At 42.2% G+C, this 7226-nt stretch overlaps 1 long non-coding RNA gene across 1 annotated transcript; it reads left to right on the top strand.

Annotated features, from left to right (window-relative positions):
• The first annotated feature begins 316 nt into the window (after positions 1-316).
• On the top strand, positions 317-6580 carry LOC125522589 (uncharacterized). The gene is made up of 5 exons (XR_007289843.2): positions 317-1321; positions 1592-1687; positions 1827-3086; positions 5313-5403; positions 6069-6580. It is a non-coding gene; the product is annotated as an uncharacterized LOC125522589 (long non-coding RNA).
• Positions 6581-7226: the final 646 nt, after the last annotated feature.

Raw genomic sequence — 7226 nt, 5'->3', positions numbered from 1 at the left:
GTAACTCTTGTAAATTATTTCAGGAGTCCGTGGCAATGCACGGGCACTCTACTAGTATAGAGTAGATAGATAGATAGATATATAGAAGTATAAATAGATAAATAGATAGATAGATAGATAGATAGATATACAAGTGCCTCCAATGTCCGGTGACGGTAACCCACAGGCTAGATGAGAGTGGTCACAACGAGATATCTCTACTTCTAATGAAGCAGTTGGTAGTCTCTGCTGGTCAATTTTCGTTCCACCATTTTTGTCCGGTTTTTTTCGTAGGTTAACCTTCATAGATTTTTTTTCGCACCACCCCTCCCGCAAAAACCAGTACAACGCCCCCCACCTCTCGATCCCGATGCGACCTCTCTCTTTCCCCCATCTCCCGTGCCGCCGTCGCCCTCATCTCCCGCTCCGCTGCCGCCCCTGCTGCTCCGCCGGCCCGACCTCTTTATTGGGCACGGCTGCAGGAGCATCTCCACCTCTCCACTCCCTCACGCAACAGCACTCCAACCCCCCACCCCCACGCTCGGCTACCGCTAGGGTTTCTTACCCTCGCTGCCCCGCCATGATAGCTTGAGAGTGCAGTCGGCGGCGGCGGCGAAGGCGGCTCCTCAGAGCAGGGACGCGTCTCCCGTCGAAATCCAAGTCCGTTCGTGCGAGCTTCTCCTCCCCTCGATCCGATCTTCACCTTCGCTCATGGTGGCCGTCAGCTGCCCTCCCGCCGGCGGCCAGCTTGACCTGCACGGCACTCGGTTGCCCACATGGCCCACCTCCTCCCCATCGCGGCACTCTGCACGGCACTTGTTGGCCGCCGTTGGGCTTGCTTGCGGCGCACAGATCGGGTCGCGCGCGACGGCTACATCATCGCCGGATCTGTCGTTTCGTCCGACAGCGACCCCAACCCCAGCGCCCTCCTCCACCGCCCGCTTCCCCCACTCCCGCTTGACTCCACGGGCCGGTGGCGACGCTCTGCCCGGAGATCCGCGGATCTGCGTCTGCCAGCCGCATTTGGCCCTCCGTCCACTGTGCTCTGCCGGCCCTGGCTCGCGCCGGGGTGGCCCTTGGCTCGTCACCAGGCTCCTGTGTGGCTTGCTCTCGCATGCCTAGATGCACCATTGTCGGGTTCCCTGTTGCCCCTCTGATATGATAAATGCATCCACCCCTCGCATCCATTGGCTTGGGTACCTGATGGATTTGGTCTGGTCCGCCTACAGAGATGTTGGTTCCGTTGTTTGCACATGTATCCTGATGCCGGTTTCTCACCATGGCTGTCAAGTACCGCCTCGTGAAGGAGTGGAGAAGACAACGTGCTCTGGTTCTCCTCCAGGTCAGCCGACAACTTGTCGATTTGTTGCTCTTCCCTTACAAGGCATGACATCCCCTTCCTGTGTGCTCATGCAAACATACAGTTCTTGATGTTGAAAGTAGTCTAGGATTTTCCTATTTCTCTTTGGAAATTGATTATATTAGTTCAATTACGTAAATATCTTCCTTGACAAGATTAGATTAATTTCCCCACTCTGTGATTTGGATTGATTTCTTGAATTCAGCCAAACACCCTTGTGCTCCTAATTTCCCATCACTCTTTTTGTCACAGCATGGTCAAAACAATGGTGCCTTCACCTTGCTCGTGCCTCAACCCACATGGTCATCTTTGAGACGTGGTATTCAGTCACATGACAGAGTTCTCTTTGTAAGTGATTAGATGATTTGGAACTCGCTCACTTGATGCATGTTCTGGAAGCTGCATCCACCACTCATTCTTGATGTCACTCGTGTGGGACTCTGTCATTTACTGATTTGAGTATATGTTGTGGGTTGATGTGTTGCAGATCCTTGAGGTCAGGTGCGGCAACTAGCGACATGTGCTGGAGCTTCTGGCGGCGATATCACCTGCATCGACCTCTCCCTGGTCGCCTTCGAGAGTGTGTGCGGCTCCATCAAGCTTGTTATGACGCACTTTGAATTTCCGAGCAAGTCGCAGCCTTTTCAGATTCATCAACACAGGTTACATCAGTAGTCAATATGGTTCAGATGCATAATAGTACGTACTTCATTTCCTTTTTGTTGTTTACGGTGTCCTACAACATGGATCATATATATCGGTTATCTTTCAGGTTCAGTTTGCTGTGGCGAATTCTTCTTGAATTTGTTGCAGCAAACTTGTGGTCATGTATGGTTTTTAGTTTTCTAAGCCTGCATAGTTTAGAAGTTAGAAAGCTCGTTCATGTATTGTTCTAAACTGAAAGTTTAAGTGGCTTTTCCACCCATGGTATTGTGGTGGTCATAATAGCACACCTCGCAATTATTGATGGCCAGATCTACAAGCCCTGAGCGGTGTGTTTTTTCGCCCCCTCTGTTTCTCCTGGGCATCAATCTATGCACAACAAGCTCTTCAGTGCTTGATGACAAATAAAGGTTGCATCTTAGATAGTTGCTTGATTTGAATGAGCCATTTTGCTGTCAGCTAAAAGTCAGATGTAAGATTATGTTTCTTGGCACATGAGTTATTTTTCAGTCAACGCGTGGCGAGTCCACTTCGAACCGATATATGCACTTTTTATTTGAAACTGAACCACCATGGTTTAATTTTATTTTCATTTGGACAAGTTACCCCAAGTATCATCAGTTCATGATGACTGGTTTGGTGTGGTGAATTGATCCTGGTGCTGATTTAAGAGTTTTTTATGACACTGTCTTGTAAGGGAGTAAGGTCTGGTATCTATATGGCTATTATTTTATCTCTTACAGATTGCCATATATGACATGCTAATTGTTTTTATCTCTTGATATAGTTAAACTTTTTTTTCCGAAACGAAGGCAAAAGATTTGCCTCATCCATTAAGTGGGAGGAGAATAGAGTTAAACTTTGGATGCACCAGTGCCTGATGCATATGTTTGTTTACTTGGTTTGAACTCTGAATGATATGTTGTTATCCTGATTGCATGCCTGATGAGTTGGTTCTGCTGGTATTTTGAGGAGGCAAGCTGTGGTTTTACTCCTGGCCCTGAGAAGGGTGAACTAGGCCATAGCGAGGGCGCCTTCAGGAACATCGAGTCAGGGTGCCTCACTTTCTATTTCAATCTGCGAGGTAATGAAGGCAAAAAAAAAGTTTCTACTCGCCCTGTTCTTGCAACTAAACAGAGAAAAACTGTGTGGTTACTGAAGCATTATGGTTTGTAGTTACCGAAGCATTGCATTTGTTGAGAAAGTGTTCCTTATACCATGTAAGTAGGGACAATTACTATTTAACTAGGTACAATTAATATTTAACAAGCCACAATTGATCAAGCAGTCAATGCTTAAATATGCCCGTACTATGTCGTATCCAGGATGGAGCTTTGCTAGCTTTTGAGTTGGATTCTCTTTCGACTACACCTAAATATGACAAACCAACAGTAAATGAGCTCATTTTAAAAAACTGCAGTTTAAAGGAAATTATTACAATATACTTGCTAGACCTTCTCATTACACTCTTTCACTTTTTTGGCCTAACACTATCCTGTATAGACCTAATAACAGAAGACATGGGAAATGCTTTCGTAACATAATGTTTTTTTGTTAGATGCTCTGTTTATTTAGTGTCGTTGATCCAAAAACTTGAAAGTGTAGAAATGTAAATGCATGGGACTATAGAACCAAGTATATCTCGATTTGGTGATGCTTTATTCAGAGTTCTTGTGCATCAGATTGGAGTGTTACCACAAACCTGTTATTTATTTCACTTCATGTGAGTTAATGCCAAGGCCTTTTTTGTGTCCCCTCTAATCATTGCATTTGTATCTTGATCATTGTATTAACGAAAAGCAAAATATTTCTCATGTTTTGCTCAGTGTGTCTACTTCTCTTCTTTATTATATTAACTAGTTTTGGATGATATTTCACAAGAATGACATTGTTAGATTTAGATTCGTTAGGTTTCAACGCATTTGAATATGACAGTTATATGCCTATGCCTCTGTGCAAGTTTTACCCAATGGTACATCAGTGTTTCACTATGAACGACTTCACTGATTGTTAGGAATATTTCTTATTTCACACTGAAGTGTTTATCAGTATGTTGGAAGAACATCATAGCCAATCAGAGAATGCAGGTGCTAGATGTGCTATAATTACTCATATGTTGGCTGTTGATATATGAGCTTTGATGAACCTAGCTTCAGGAAAGTCGTTCTATGCATTCCAATCCAAAAATAACTTCAGAAAACTGATTTTCATTTCTGAACATTATTCCGTTATCGTGGATATTTCCACTCTGTTTCATGTGTGATTAACATTTTTAGTTTGCTATTTCATTACTAACTCCACATAGACAGATAGACTGGTAGATAGTCACTCAGAGTGTTTGATCCTCCTAATCACATCATATCCGTCTCTACCTGTGGCTTTAGACAAAAACGTCCATGCTCAATACAGCTGGTTCCCCCAAGTTCAGCAGTGACCGTATGATACACCAGTACGCAAAAGATATATGGGATATCATCCCCGTCATCATGCTTTGAATAATTTAAGCAGTTTACAGAAACCTTGAGTCTGTGAGGCGCAATCAGTCACAGATTTGCCTCGACTCCTCATTGGGAAGGTGTTGCTGGCCCAGCTTTGTGTAGGAACATGCAAGTTCTGACATGGGCCTAAGATCTGAGAGCATGTAGTTTCGTCACTCACTCGCTGATGGTTATATTAAATCAAACCAATTTGTGTCAAGCATCTCTATGAACAGGGAACATTTTTTTGGTAGAAATTCCAGATTAACTTGATAAGAGAGCAACATCAGGATTTTATGTTTGGAACTATTGAAATTATTTTGCCTTCTCTACTGATGGCGCAAAGAACATGAAGAATACGAGATATAATAGATAGAGCAATGAATCTTATCACCAAAAGATTACAGAGGACAGTTATCCCACATTTTGGCATGGTGATGTTACCGGACGGTGTTCTTCCATGCTAACTATAATGCACCCACATTTTGTGGCGACAGAGCTAGGACATACTATAAATCTATGATAGATGCAGAAACGTGTTCTTGTATAAGCATGTGCTTGTAACATGGGCATACTAATAATTCCATCATGCTCCCTTCTCTCTCGCTCTTCTTTTGAAATCCCATTATATGAATAATAACATGAAAAGAATGGGCGTTTTCCAGAGCTTGGCCTAATTTAATATGTTCTTATGGTACTACAAAAATGGTAATATGTTACTACAATGTATTTTCCAGAAATCTCATTGTTCATTTACTGAATAATACTAATTGCTATCATTTTATTTTTCAGGATACCTCTAATTATTTTTAATGTGATATGTTTCATTGCAGGGTGATACGTATGAAGGAAAAGAGCCAGAGCGGCGCTTGGATAAAAGTCAGTGCTGGAATTTGTTTGGCATATGCGGAAATCTTAGTAAAGGTAAGTTCAGTCTTTCACTCGCTCACCATGTTTTTTTGGTCTGCATTATTTTTCTAATCTACTTTTCAGGAGTGGCTATAGTCAAATGCTTTCATGTACATGATTGGTATGAACTTCTCATCATAGCTTGGACATATCTCTTTTCACACGCGATCTTATTTACTTGAAAAATAAGTTATATACTCTGGGTAATAATTTGACGGTAGGCCATTTCAATAATTCTATTTGTTTCAGGCATTGGTAGATTGTGTTACAACTGAAGAGTTTCTTGTGCTAATACTTGCAGATCTCGACACACCCTGAACAATGAGCACATGTTACCAGCCACATTCCACACATGATGTGTTCTTTTCAAAACAAAGATACCCTGATACATGACAAAGTTGTAGCGTTAATCTCAAAATTATGCTTCTGTAGTATGTAGTGTAGTATACACTATAAAGCTAAGAGTGGGTAGCTTCAGCTTGCTTCTGTATTATGCTTCTCATTGATAACCTAGCCCATGCTTGATTATAATACACATTATTCCTGTTGAAAGCTATATTAAATCCTAACTTTTGACTCCTCTGATAATGAAGTGAAGGTGCATAACCGCATCTTCCATTGACTCAAAAAAACGTTTAAATATTACGATTTTTTTAATGTTCTGAATGTATTTTTCTCAGGATAAGGACGCACACGGCGGTGAGGTTAGTAGGGGCGTAACAAACGAGAAGGGCGGGCGTGGCAATGGCCATTCATGTGTCAGACGAAAATTGTACACCCACATGTGTGACGAGGCTGGACTTGACATATGCATCAACGAGCATGGTGATGAGGTGAGAGTTGGAAGCGTGGATGTACTTGACAAGGAGCAAGTAGATGTGAGCAAGCATGGTGGGCAATGTCGACGATGTTCACGCGAATGAGAAGACCAAAGAGGAAGGTGATGCATGCCTGTGCATATTTGTGGCGGAATGGACAGTTTGAGGGGAATTAGCCTGTGTCTTTGGACAGGTTGTCGACAGATAAAAGTTTTATAGTTTGGCTTGAGGAGTAACATAGACAGGCATGCTGGTGCTATAAGGCTATATCTCTCTTCGTGGACAAGAGCATACAATGCTTCAAGTTTCATGGAAGTTTTTAAATTCCATTATGAGGCTCAATCTGAAATAAAATGGTGTCTTGCTTTACCAAACTCTTGATGCGTCTGTGTTTCAACTTGTTATGTTGTCCTTACCCTAACTTTTTCATTCTTAGTTGTAAGATACTACATATATCTAATGATCCTCTGAGAAAGTAATGATCCTATGGGAAAGGAACCCACAAATTATGTGGTTAGTGCTTGTAGGGTAATGTGGATTTAAGACAACAACATATCACTTCTTCCTGGTTAAAATGGAACATACGGAAAACATTCCCAATAAGTAGTGTTATTTAGAAACCAAATTTGTTTGTTTGCTTAAGTGAATCTGTTTAATGTATACTGCCGGTGTGGTCAGAGCTGGTTGCACCATTGATAGTGGTGATAAGTTTGGATAAGAGAGGGGGAGATAGTGGATAGAGGAGGAACAACAGGAAAAGAGATTTAACGGGTAAACAAATAATGACACCGTCTCATGTGCACCAGAATTATCTCTACTATTAATGGGGAGTTGGTAGTCTGATATCCATGGTTTAATTTTACCTCATCATTCCTGCTTGTTCAAACATGTTTGATGTACTTACACATTAACAAGAGTGTATGAAACTCTTTACACAGAAATTTGTATCCAGTCTCCTATAGTAATAAATGTACTGCATGCTGGCGGAGTTGAGAATTGTTGTTAAAATTTTGTAAGTGG

The sequence above is a fragment of the Triticum urartu genome, chromosome 7A (assembly GCF_056163025.1).
Source record: "Triticum urartu cultivar PI428250 chromosome 7A, HENAU_Tu73, whole genome shotgun sequence".
NCBI classification, from domain to species: Eukaryota; Viridiplantae; Streptophyta; class Magnoliopsida; order Poales; family Poaceae; genus Triticum; species Triticum urartu.
The sequence above is the reverse complement of the archived record's forward strand: the minus strand, read 5'-3'. Positions and strand labels throughout refer to the sequence as shown.